This window comes from Phacochoerus africanus, chromosome 2, assembly GCF_016906955.1.
Source record: "Phacochoerus africanus isolate WHEZ1 chromosome 2, ROS_Pafr_v1, whole genome shotgun sequence".
In the NCBI taxonomy this organism is placed as follows: domain Eukaryota; kingdom Metazoa; phylum Chordata; class Mammalia; order Artiodactyla; family Suidae; genus Phacochoerus; species Phacochoerus africanus.
The window spans coordinates 231511699-231524964 of NC_062545.1; the positions used below are offsets into that span (position 1 = coordinate 231511699).

The window sequence follows — 13266 nt, forward strand, 5'->3', positions numbered from 1 at the left end:
GCTCTCAAGCTGTATATAAACTTGTTTTCATGTTGCCCCATGTTCATAGTATTATAGCCTCGATTCTTTTAATGTGATCCGATTGGCAGTAATTAGTCTGGAAAACTAAGATGTGGTGAAGTGAAGGTATGGCAGAGGGGAGGAGGAGTCATAGGTGGGCAATTTCTGAAGCCTCTGATGAGTGTTGAAAACCACAGAACTTACTAGGAGGGGAAAATTGTGCCTGGGAATCCTAAAGGGAACATTAGGTTTGGAGTGGTTTGGTTCAATATTGATACCATTCTCAGTATGTGGTTTTTACTCTACTTTTCACCAAAAGACAGATGATTTGAGGTTGCAGTTGTGCTGTTTCATATCTCAAAGTAAATGAAGATTAAAAAAAAAAAGCCTCAACTTTCTTTTTTGCTAAGCTGATACCATTCAGCCAAAGATCTAATAGGAAAGGGGAAGCTTTATCATTTAGCTGAGACTTTGAATAGGAATCAAATCCATGTATTTTATTCTTAAAACTTAGTCAACTTAAATGTTATACAGTAAATTCATAAGATTAGCCAGTTTTCAGGTGTTCAACTGAGAAAACATTTTTTATTCATCAGAATTTGGAGATGTTTTTATTTTATGGAGATGTTTGGTATACTGGCACTCCTGATTGACAATTTCACATTTTTGGAAACTTTGTAATTTGTAAACCTGCAATCAGTGGCTTGCTATGGTTTGCATGATTTAACATGGCAGCCAATGTTGGACCAAGAAAAACATACTTGCTCTGAAAATTCAAGAGATAATGTCAGCGAGAGTATTATATGCATAGTGTTTGGTTTCTGTTGGCTTCTAAGCCAATTTGTTCTTTTAATACTTGTCACATATTTTCCTCTGCTCTATTTTTTAAATTTAATTTTTTTTATTATTTCAGCTGCATCTGTGGATTATTTCAGCTGCATCTGTGGCATGTAGAAGTTCCCAGGCCCAGGACTAAACCTGTGCCACAGTAGCAACCCCAGCTGCTCCAGTGGTAATGCCAGCTCTTTAACCCACTGAGCCACAAGGGAACTCCTTCCCCTGCTCTATTTTAGAAGAGAGATTTTACCTGTAAGTTAGGCTTTTTTTTTTTTTTCCCCTTAAACTCTAAATCCAGTAGTTTTCAATGACATACTTTGGGTCTGTGTCGTATGTGCGTGTGTGTGTGCGCGTGTTTTCCACTTCATTCATGGTGTCTTAAATATTATAAACATTGTTTCATTTTTTATGTTGAATATTTGCACATTTACAGGAAAGTTAATAGTACAGTGAACACCATATAACTTTTTCTTTCTTTTTTGGCTGTATCTGCGGCACATGGGAGTTCCCAGGCCTGTGTCACAACTGCTTGTACAGAGACAAGCTGGATCATTAACCCACTGTGCCAAAGTGGGGGGAACTCCTAAAAATAAGATTCTAGAATCCATTTCCTCAAACCCCATGCTAAAACTGGACTCAGCATCTTTTATGTAGCTGTGGCGCCTCATCTTTCTAGAATGGCACTTGTTGAAATGTCTTGAAATGTTACCCTATTGCTAATAGCTGTTATAGGCATTATGTAGCCATTATTTTTCAACATAACTTAAAATAAATGAAATCACACTTGTTGGACAAGCAGTTTGAAGAAACAAGAAGTTGGTTTCTAAAGGAAAACCATATTACATTCAGGAAAAGCAAAAATATAAGTTCTGCAATATCTATTTTGGCTCAGTGGGTTAAGAACCTGACATAGTGTCTGTGAAGGTGTAGGTTCCAACCATGGCCTCATTCAGTAGGTTAAGGATCTGGCATTGCTGTGAGCTGTGGCATAGGTTGCAGATGTGGTTCAGAGCCAGCATTGCTGTGGTGTAGGCTGGCAGCTGCAGCTCACTTTCCACCCCTAGCTGGGAAGTTTCCATATGCCACAGGTGTGGCCGCAAAATGAAAAAAAATGTCAGAAGTTCTTCGGGAAAGATAAATTATTTAAATTGCTTCCTGTATGTCAGTTGTTAAACACTAATTTTGTTTTACTGTCATTTAAGGTTTTTTATTGGGAATCATTAGAAATCATTTTCTCCGATAAATCCTTAAACATGCAGAAACTGCGATTTTGTGATGGAATGAGTCTAGTTAATGAAGTACTGATTAGGATTCACATATTATTTATTAAGGACAAGAGTTAAGAAAGATGATTCTTTTTTTATAGGCAGTTACTTAGGCCCCTCCCAGATCATGGTAAACAGCCACTCAGCCTTGAAAATGTGGGACAATATTGTTTCTAAACATGTATTTTTGTCATTCAACAAGTATGACTCCCTTAACATAAGTGGATTTTCTTTTCTAGTCATTTGGAGGTGGTGAGTAAGCCATGTTTTACTTCATTTCATCTATAAAGTCAATTGAACTGGACTTTTTTTGGCCTAAAAAAATAAAAATCGTTCCTCATCATGGTTAACAGAAATGAGTAAATGCAAGTGTGCTAACTGTAGTTGTGCTCTCTTGAATACGAGCATGACTGAATGAATGTGGAATGAGTCATAAAACCATTAAAGTCAGCTCTTCAGAAACCAATGCTTTGTCTCCAAAAGCCATTCTTATTTGTTAGCTACCAGCACCCCAGTATTAAATTTAGTAGTTGGATGTGATTGTTGTAACCAACAGGTGTCTTGTTTGAGTGGTGGTTCAAACATAAGATTAATTCTTGAGGCAGAAATGTCAGAAAAAAGAATATGGCAATGGCAAAGCATGTAACATGGTTATTCAGAAAAGACTTGGACATGGGACGGCGGAAGAATGCAATTTAATAGCCAGTATTGCTTTCTGGGCATTACTAGCTTCAGCTCATGTCTCCTGAAGGACAGTGGCCACAAATATTAACAGGATTTGTAACTTGCTGCTATTTGAATGTAGAAGGCACACCTGAGGGAAAAGGGAAGTCCCCCTTCCACCCAAGTGTTGAGTGCCTGCTCACCTAATCTGGTAAACTCTAATGGGTGCTCTTCTTTTTTTTCTTTTTTTTTTCTTCTGGGTACTCTTTAACCCCATTTTAAATGAAATGGATTCTACAAAGAGGCACAATTGATTAACCTCAGACCTTTCTAGAAAGCTCAAGAGCTTTACATATCCTTTATAAACATGCTCATTGAAGATTTGGTATGTACTTAAAGTTTTTGGACCTTGTTATCAGAATATTGATTCAGTATTTTTCTATGTAACAAGATGCAAACTGGAAATGAGACACAACTATTGGGACAGAAAAGCTATTTTCATTTGTGCTGAGGATAGGATTGTCCAAGTTGAAAGTCAAGGAATCTTATCTTCAAATTACTTAGAAATTTGCACATTGCCAGATATGCAAAAATTGGTTTTTCCCAAGTTCATACTGCAGGCAGGAATGTTAAAACCTAACATGAAGAGTCTGAAAACATTCAAATTCTTTCATCAATAATTCACTTCTTGGAAAATACCCTAGGGTATTAACCAGGGATCTGGATCCACATTTAAATCCAGTGTTTGTCATATCCTTATTTATGGTGAAATGTAAAAATACATAAGTCTCCAGTGAGAAAGGAATAATTATGGACTTAAACAAATATGTGATGGGGTATCATGGAATATTTTTATAGTACACCTAATGCCATGGAAAAATCACTGTAGGTTCCATAGAGTAAACAACTGGAACACTACATATAATGTGATCTCAATTATGTTAAAAACAAGATTCTGAACAGAAAGGAGCATTCAGAATTTCCCTGAAATATCACATCTTGGTATTTGAGAACACTTCCTTCCAGCTCTATAAAATTGTTGCTCGCCAAACATTTATTTGGAGGGTTTCCCACATATGAGAGAGTCTCATTAAGATTTCTTACCCCCAGCCTCTACTTGGTGGGTTGTGGGGGGAGGGAGCCTTGCTTTTCTGGAGCATCCGTCTTTTACCCACAGCATTTAAGGTTTTGCTTGGGGGCTTTTCAGTGTGTCCCCGGACTTATACTCTGGGTAACCCTCTAAGGTAATCCAGTTGCATACCCTGGGTGGAGAGAACTTTTTGCAGCACTGGCCACAAGAATCACTAAACCAGTCCCAAAGAGAGCAGTCAACACAGCTTCAAGATCCCTCACTGCTCAGATTGGCAGCAGCTCCTTTTGCCTCTAGATCTTAACAATATATGACACTTTGTTTTCTTCAATAAGATAAATATTAAGTGCTTTGTAGGTGAGGATGGTCTGATTCTTTCAGCTGCATGCCAACACAAAACATGTTCCCCGGCAGGAGAAGGACAGGAAAATACTCAAATGGGTAACACGGGAGTCACTTGGATGAGCAATTTGGGTGCAGGAGGAGATGGTTTAACTACAGATTTTTGTGCATTTCATGGGAAGACTCCACTACCTTTAAGAGTAGCTAAGAAACTAATGCTTCCTTTGAAAAAACAAACAACTTTTTTTAATTTTAATTTTTTTATTACTTAATGACTTTATCACATCTGTGTTGTATAATGATCATCACAATCTGATTTCACAGAGTTTCCATCCACAGCCCAAGCACATCCCCCCATCCCCCCAAACTGTCTCCTCCAGAGACCATAAGTTTTTCAATGTCTGTGAGTCAGCATCTGTTCTGCAAAGAAGTTCAGTCTGTCCTTTTTTCAGATTCCACATGACAATGAAAGCATTTGATGTTGGTGTCTCATTGTATGGCTGACTTCACTTAGCATGATAATTTCTAGGTCCATCCATGTTGCTAAAAATGCTGGTATTTCATTCTTTTTAATGGCTGAGTAATATTCCATGGTGTATATGTACCACTTCTTCTTTATCCACTCCTCTGTCGATGGACATTTAGGTTGTTTCCCTGTCTTGGCTGTTGCAAATAGTGCTGCAATGAACATCAGAGTATATGTGTCTTTGTGAGTCGTGGTTTTCTCTGGATAGATGCCCAGGAGTGGGATTGCTGGGTCAAATGGTAGTTCTGTGTTTAGTTTTCTGAGGAATCTCCATACCATTTTCCACAGTGGTTGGACCAATTTACAATCCCACCAACAGTGTAACAGGGTTCCTTTTTCTCCACACCCTCTCCAGCACTTATTATTTGTAGACTTTTTGATGATGGCCATTCTGGCTGGTGTAAGGTGGTACCTCATGGTGGTTTTGATTTGCATTTCTCTAATCATGAGTGATGTTGAACGTCTTTTCATGTATTTTTTGGCCATCTGCATGTCTTTTTTGGAGAATCATCTGTTTAGATCTCCTGCCCATTTTTTGATGGGGTTGTTTGTTTTTTTGGTATGGAGCTGCAGAAGGTGTTTATATATTTTGGAGATTAATGCCTTGTCAGTTGATTGACCGGCAAAGATTTTCTCCCATTCTGTGGGTTGTCTTTTCATTTTGTTTAGGGTTTCCTTTGTTGTACATAAACTTTGAAGTTTGATTAGGTCCCGTTTGTTTATTTTTGTTTTTATTGTCAATCCTCTAAGAGGTGGATCTGAGAAGATGTTGCTGTGGTTTATGTCAGAGAGTGTTTGGCCTATGTTTTCCTCTAAGAGTTTTATGGGATCTGGTCTTACATTTAGGTTTTTAATCCATTTGGAGTTTATTTTGTGTATGGTGTTAGGGAGTGTTCTAATTTCATTCTTTTCCATGTGGCTGTCCAGTTTTCCCAGCACCACTTATTGAACAAGCTGTCCTTTCTCCATTGTATATCCTTGCCTCCTTTGTCATAGATGAGTTGGCTGTAGGTGCATGGGTTGAATTCTGGGCTTTCTATCCTGTTCCACTGATCTATATTTCCATATTTGTACCAGTACCATATGGTTTTGATGATTGTTGCTTTTTTTTTTTTTTTTTTGCTTTTTAGGGCCATACCTGCAGTACATGGAGATTCCCAGGCTAGGGGTCAAATTGGAGCTACAGCTTCTAGCCTGCAGCACACCCACAGCAATGCCAGATCCTTAACTTGCTGAGCGAGGCCAGGGATTGAACTCGCAACCTCATGGTTCCAACTCATATTTGTTTCTGCTGCGCCATGGCAGGAACTCTGATTATTGCTTTTGCAGTATAGTCTGAAGTCCAGGAGCCTGTTTCCTCCAGCTCCATTTTTCCTTTTCAGGATGTCTTTGGCTATTCTGTGTATTTTGTGCTTCCATACACACTTTAAAGTATTTTGTTCGAGTTCTGTGAAAAATATCCTTGGTAATTTGATAGAGATTGCATTGAATCTGTAGATTGCCTTAGGTAGTATAGTCATTTTGATAATATTAACTCTTCCAGTCCACAAGCATGGTATATCTTTCCATCTTTTTGTGTCATCTTTGATTTCTTTCATCAGTGTCTTACAGTTTTCCGAGTACAGGTCTTTTGTCTCTTTAGGTAGGTTTACTCCTAGGTATTTTATTCTTTTGGATGCGATGGCAAAGGGGATTGCTTCCCTAATTTCTCTTTCTGTTCTTTCATTGTTAGTATATAGAAAGGCCGTTGATTTCTGTGCATTCATTTTGTATTCTATGACTGCCAAATTCATGGATGAGCTCTATAACAGTTTTCTGGTAGAGTCATTAGGATTCTCTAGGTAGTATCATGTCATCTGCAAATAGTGATAGTTTTACTTCTTCCTTTCCAGTTTGGATTCCTTTTATTTCTCTTCTCTGATTGCCATGGCTACGACTTCCAAAACTATGTTGAAGAGTAGTGGCAAGAGCAGACATCCTTGTCTTGTTCCCGATCTCAGCGGGAATTCTTTCAGTTTTCACCATTGAGAATGATGTTCGCTGTAGGTTTGTCATATATGGCCTTTATTGTGTTGAGGTAGGTTCCCGCTGTGCCCACTTTCTGAAGGGTTTTTATCAGAAATGGGTGTTGGATTTTGTCAAAGGCTTTTTCCACATCTATTGAGACAATCATATGGTTTTTATTCTTCAGTTTGTTAATGTGGTGTATCACACTGATGGATTTGCGGATATGGAAGAGCCCTTGCATCCCTGGGATAAACCCCACTTGATCATGATGTACAATCCTTTTAATGTATTGTTGGATGTGGTTTGCTAGTATTTTGTTGAGGATTATTGCGTCAATGTTCATCCGTCAAATTGGCCTGTGGTTTTCTTTTTTTTGTGGCATCTTTGTCTGGTTTTGGTATCAGGCCTCATAGAATGAGTTTGGGAGTATCCCTTCCTCTGCAATTTTTGGAATAGTTTCTAAATGAGAGGCGTTAGCTCTTCTCTAAATGTTTGATAGAATTCGCCTGTGAAGCCATCTGGTCCTGGACTTTGGTTTGTTTTTAAATCACAGTTTCAATTCCAGTTCTTGTGATTGGTGCATTCATCTTTTCTGTTTCATCTTGGTTTAGTCTTGGAAGATTGTACCTTTCTAAGAATTTGTCCATTTCTTCTAGGTTTTCCATTTTATTGGCATATAGTTGCATATAGTAGTCTCTTATGATCCTTTGTATTTCTGTGATGTCTGTTGTTACTTCTCCTTTTTCATGTCTAATTTTATTGATTTGAGTCCTCTCTCTTTTTTGCTTGATAAGTCTGGCTAGGGGTTTATCAATTTTGTTGATCTTTTCAAAGAACCAGCTTTTCGTTTCATTGATCTTTTTTATGGTCTTCCTTCATTTCTATTTCATTGATTTCTGCTCTGATGTTTATGATTTCTTTCCTTCTTCTAACTTTAGGTCTTGTCTGTTCTTCTCTCTCAAGCTGCTTTAGATGTAAAGTTAGCTTGTTTATTTGAGTTTTTTTTTTGTTTGTTTGTTTCCTGAGGTAGGCTTGTATTGCTGTAAACTTTCCTCTTAGGACGGCTTTTGTGGTATCACATAGGTTTTGGAGTGTCGTATCTTTGTTGTCATTTGTTTCTAGGTATTTTTTGATTTCCTCTTTGATTTCTTCAGTGATCCATTGGTTGTTTAGTAGCACGTTGTTGAGTCTCCACATGTTTGTGTTTTTTGCAGTTTTTTTCTTGTTGTTGATTTCTAGTCATATAATGTTGTGGTCGGAAATGATGCTTGATTTGATTTCAATTTCCTTAAAGTTAGCAAGGTTGGATTTGTAGCCCAGGATGTGATGCATCTTAGAGAATGTTCCATATGCAGTTGAGAAAAATGTGTTATCTGTTGCTTTTGGATGGAATGTCTTCTAAATATCTATTAAGTCCATCTGGTGTAATGCTTCATTCAGGGCCTGTGTTTCCTTATTGATTTTCTATCTGGATGATCTGTCCATTGCTGTAAATGGCACGTTAAAGTCCCCCACTATGATTGTGTTATTGTTGATTTGTCCTCTTAAGGTTGCTAGCAGTTGCCTTATATATTGTGGTGAACCTATGTTGGGAGCAAAGATATTTAAAATTGTTATATTTTCTTCTTGGATTGATCCTTTGATCATTATGTAGTGACCTTCTTTGTCCCTTAAAATATTCTTCATTTTAAAGTCTATTTTGTTTGATATGAGTATTGCTACTCCAGCTTTCTTTTGATCCCTGTTTGCATGAACTATTGTCTTCCATCCTCTCACTTTCAATTTGTATGTGTCCCTAGAAGTGAAGTGGGTCTCTTGAAGACAGCATATATATGGGTCTTTTTTTTTGTATCCATTCAGCCAGTCTATGTCTTTTGGTTGGGGCGTTTACTCCATTCGCATTTAAGGTAATTATTGATATGTATGTTCTTATTGCTGTTTTATTAATTGCTTTGGATTTGTTTTTGTTGCTCTTTTTCCTTCCCTTCTTCCCTTGTTCTCTCCTCTCGTGGTTTGAGGACTATCTTTAGTGTTGTATTTGAATTGATTTTTCTTTGTTTGTGTATCAATTGTAGATTTTTGGTTTGCAGTTATTGTGAAGTTTTGATATAAGAGTCTATATGTATATGAGATTGTTTTAAATTGTTGGTCTCTTAATTGCAAGTTCATCTCCAGTGTCCTGCATTTGTACCCACCTCTTCTCATGATTCCTGATTTTGGTGGTATAATTGTGCATGGATGATTTCGTATCTTTACTGTATAAATACCTTTACTGGTGAGCCTCGTCATTGTGGTATTTTTGTTTCCTGTTGCTGTCTTTTCTTTTCTGCCTAGAGAAGTTCCTTTAGTATTTGTTGTCAGGCTGGTTTAGTGTTGCTGAATTCACTCAGCTTTTGCTTATCTGTGAAGCTTTTGATTTCTCCTTCAAATCTGAATGAGAGCCTTGCTGGGTAAAGTAATCTTGGTTGAGGGTTTTTTCCTTTGATTACGTTAAGTGTTTCATGCCACTCTCTTCTGGCCGGCAGAGTTTCTGCTGAAAAATCTGCTGATAACCTTATTGGGGTTCCCTGGTATGTTATTTGTTTCTTTTCCCTAGCTGCTTTCAAGATTTTCTCTTTGTCTTTAATTTTGGTCAGCTTGATTAATATGTGTCTTGGTGTATTCCTCCTTGGGTTTATTTTATATGGTACTCGTTGTGCTTCCTGGAATTTGAGTGAGTGGTCCCTTTCCCATGTTAGGGAAGTTTTCGGTTATTATCTCTTGGAATATTTTTTCTGTCCCCTTTTCTCTCTCTCTTCTCCTTCTGGCACCCGTATAACACAGATGTTGGAGCGTTTAACGTTGTCCCAGAGTTCTCTGAGACTCTCTTCATTTGTTTTCCATCTTTTTTCTCTTTTCTGTTCCACATCCTTAATTTCCACTAATCTGTCCTCCACCTCGCTTATTTGTTCTTCTGCCTCCTGTATTCTGCTGTTAGCTGCTTCTACTGAGTTTTTTATTTCAGTGATTATATTTTGCATCTCTTCTTTTTTAAGTTGTATATCTTGTATCACATTGTTCAGTGTTTCCTGTAAGTTATCCATCTTTGCCTCCAGTTTATTTCTAATGTCTTTCATCCACTTCAGCATCAAGAGTGTATAAAGTCTTTTTCCTGGATGCTGAGAATCTCCTGATCACTTAGCTGTTTTTCTGGGTTTGTTTTCCTTCTTCCTCATCTGAGATGTAGTTCTCTGTCTTTTCATTTTTATAGGTTTTTGGCGTGGTGACCTTTTTACATGTAATAGAGTTGTAGCCTCTCTTACTTCTGGTGTCTGCCCCCCTTGTGGCTGAAGTCAGTATGGGGGCTTGCTGTAGGCTTCCTTATGGGAGGGGCTGATGCCTGCCCCCTGGTAGGTGGAGTTGATTGCTATCCCTCTGATGTGTGGGGCTTTGTCTCTGGGTGAGATTAGAGTGGCTGTGTGGTGGGGGGTCTTTATGCAGCCTGCTTACTGAGGGGCTGGGCTGTGATCCCACCTGGATTGTTGTCTGGCCTGGGGCTCCTCAGAGCTGATGGGTGGGGCTAGATTTTCTCAACAAGGCCATCTCTGGAGAAATGCATGCTGCTGAATATTCCCAAGAGCTTTTCTTCCAGTGCCCTCCCTCCATAACAAGCCACTTTTACCCCCTGTTTTCCCAGGAGGTCCTCCAAGAACTGCAGTCAGGTCTGACCCAGATTCCTATGGAGACTTTGCTTTGCCCTGGGCCCCAGTGCATGTGAAAGTCTGTGTGCGCCTTTAAGAATGGGGCCTCCTTTTCCCCCATTCCTGTGGAGCCAGATGCTCCAGGGGCTCTTTCTCCCAGTGCCAGATCCCCACACATGAGTGTTTGATGTGGGCCTCAGAACTCTCTCTCCTGTAGGGGAATCTCTGTGAACCAGTTAGTTTCCAGTCTGTAAAAAACTTTTTTTTTTATGGATTTCCTTCTGCAGAGCTGATCATTAGCTTAAATGTTATTTACCAGGTATTTATAATTTACATTCTTTGTCGTCAAACTTATCAGTCAACCGTTCCTGGACCAGTCAGAGTTTCTTCTTGTAGCTTGATTCAAAGGAGACGTGTTTTCTCTCAGGAAAGCTTTCTCTACTTCTCTTTCCAAAGAAAAATGCCCCTTCAAGTATGTTCCTTCAAGCCCACTGAGGTAATAATAATAATAACAGCTAGAATTTATTGAGTGTTTTCCGACTGCATGTTCTAAGCACATTGCACTTAGCATCTCCTTTCTCTTCCCAGCAACCTTAGCAGCAGGTGCTTCTATTGGCCCAATTTACAAAGGGAGCAAAGATGTACAGGAATTGGTAACAAATGGCATATCTTAAAAATGTTTTTCTGGGAGTTGTCATTGTGGCACAGCAAAAATGAATCTGACTAGGAACCATGAGGATGCAGGTTTGATCCCTGGCCTTACTCAGTGGGTTAAAGATTCAGCGTTACTCTGGCTGTGGCATAGGCTGGCAGGGGTAGCTTTGGGTGGGTAGAAATGATGACAAGCCTGGGAACCTCCATATGCCGTGGGTATGGCCCTAAAAAAACAAAAAAATAAATGTTTTTCTCTGATCCGTTCACCACCTTTCTACCATCTCAACTATCCCATCTCCTTCCCCAGACCCTTCCCTGAGTGCAGGACTTTTTATTTTATTTTATTTTGCCTTTTCAGGACTTCTTTGAAACAAACAAATGCATTGAGAAGTAAAAAGTGTGGAATCAAAATTAATTAATCCCGAATCTTGCAGAAATCATCCCCCAAAGGGTGTGTGCAGGGAGAGGAGACAAAAGAGCAGAACCTGATAGCATGAAATTGTGGTGAACCTCAATATGATCAGGGCAACTGAAAAGGAGAGGGGTCAGAACGACTGAGCCATAATATCTTTTTATTTTTTATTTTTTTTTTATTTTTAGGGCCACAGGTGTGGCATGTGGAAATTCCCAGGCTAGGGGTCAAATCGGAGCTGCAGCTATGGAACTACATCATAGTCCCAGCAATGCCAGATCTGAGGTGCATCTGCAACCTACACCACAGTTTGTGGCAATGCCGGATCCTTAACCCACTGAGGAAGGCCAAGGATGGAACCCACCTCCTCATGGATACTAGTCAGGTTCATTACCGCTGAGCTACAATGGGAACTCCCCATAATAGTCTTAAAGGTAGAGGGAATGCAGGAGAGAGGAGTTTTGTGTCACAAAAGGGAATGTTTCACCAAATGCCAGTAGTCTTAACAAGAGGAGTCTCAAAGCCACAAAGGGGAATGTTTTCAACAAGCGCCAGTAGTCTTAACACTTTGAATGCACATGAGGTTTGACAGGAAATGAGCGTAAAATAGATGACAAGTGCCAACCTCCAGTTTTCAGGGACAGTCTCGGTTGAAGTGTACTTTCCTGTAGTCAAGCATTGTTTCTGTAACTAATCTAATAAATATACCTTCGTGTGTCCGAAGAAGGCTGGTTCTGGAAATGTGAGGAACTGCTTTTGTCTGGCTGAACCCTGTTTGCTTTTGTATTGCTAAAGAAACTGTGCAAAAAACGGTTGGACTTTGCTAAGGAATGTGATGGGAGGAGGTACCGGCTGGAAAGGTCAGAAAGTACTGTTTGGGGCAGGGCAGTGGGTGGGCCTGCGGCCTATGGAGAAGAATTGGGAGGTAAGGAGAGATTGTGAAATGAGTCTTAACCTTCTCCTAGATTTATGGGACCCACCATCCTGATCTGTCCAGCACTGAGGAGGTGGTTCCTTGGATGCTGGACTTTCGAGTGCTAACACCAGGCTGAATTGGTCATCTTTCCTTTGTCTGTCCCCCCAAATCTTCAGGAAAATCGACATCAGTGCTTTGAGCCTGGATTTTTTTGCTTTTGGGGGCATTAGTAATTCAGAAATTAGCCTGTATCCAGGCATAAGAAAGAATAGCGGGGGTGGGAGGGTGGGCAGGGTTCCCTGGTGGTTCAGTGGGTTAAGGATCTGACAGTTGTCATTGCTGTGGTTCTGGTTACTGCTGTGGCTCGGATTAGATCCCATCCTGAGAACTTCCACCTGCTGCGGGTGTGGCAGAAAAAGAAAGAACAGGGGTCCCCCAAGTATGCCCAGTCATGTGCAGGCATTTTTCTCCTTGAGGAATTATAACCATGCAATGTGTAGAGAAGGCATCAACTTATGGAACCTGAGAAGCCTCACCCAAACTGTTTGTACCCAGGCACTCCCACCTCTGAGGGGGCAGAGCTTGCCAGTGGGTAGAAATGATAACAAGCCTGATAAAGCTGGTTCTAGTTATGACATGTCAATACCTGTACTGAATCACACTCTCCAAACCTTGTAGGTTCTACTTTGGAAAACCCTTTTTTTTTTTTTTTTTGTCTTTGTTGTTGTTGTTGTTGCTATTTCTTGGGCCGCTCCCGTGGCATATGGAGGTTCCCAGGCTAGGGGTTGAATCGGAGCTGCAGCCACCGGCCTACGCCAGAGCCACAGCAACACGGGATCCGAGCCGTGTCTGCAACCTACACCACAGCTCACGG

The 13266-nt window shown here is 39.9% G+C and overlaps 1 protein-coding gene across 2 annotated transcripts in view; it reads left to right on the forward strand.

The window, feature by feature from the left end:
- GCNT1 (glucosaminyl (N-acetyl) transferase 1) overlaps window positions 1–13266 on the forward strand; it is a 164764-nt gene that overhangs the window by 37227 nt on the left and 114271 nt on the right. The window lies entirely within an intron of this gene.